Raw genomic sequence first — 695 nt, forward strand, 5'->3', positions numbered from 1 at the left:
GGAAATAAAAAAATAAAAAATTAAGCCAAAGCAAATGAGAATGAGAAGTGTTTTTGACAGAGAAAACAACTGCTCACACTGCACATGATCACTAGTCACTCCAATATGAGTCATTACGCTGAGTGAGTCTGACTCCCGGCTGGGGAGTTTGGATGTTCTCACATGTGTTTACGTAGGTTTTCTCTGGCTGCTCTAGTTTCCCCTAGCATCAAAAGCATGTATGTTAGTTTAATTCTCCAGTCAGTGCACTTGACCCCGGTACTGGCTCAGATCTGGAATTGGAGTAAGAATCTTTCCTGTATGTTGTGCTGTGTATTATTGTATGTGTGACAATACAAAAGTTGATATGATATGATTTGCACTGCCAGGATTCTACCTACTACAACATGTACCAAAATCATAGTTATTATTACATTATCAACATTTAATTAATTCATGTACAGTGGTGGGTATTAGTGTATTTTTTAGATTTTAATAGGATGTCAGCAGGCATGTATACTCAGCCAACCTACCCTCAATATATGAATGTTACTTTTTTTTTAAAGGTGACACAATATAATTTAAAAAAGAGACCTTGTAATTGTCAGATCAAGCACAAACAACATTTAATTCAATATCTATATTTTGTGCCTACAAGATAAGGAATCTATAGTGCTATATTTTATTTAGTATATATTTTAGATAGATAGATAGAT

The sequence above is a fragment of the Morone saxatilis genome, unplaced genomic scaffold (assembly GCF_004916995.1).
Source record: "Morone saxatilis isolate NCDOM2014 unplaced genomic scaffold, NCSU_SB_2.0 Contig14, whole genome shotgun sequence".
NCBI lineage: Eukaryota > Metazoa > Chordata > Actinopteri > Moronidae > Morone > Morone saxatilis.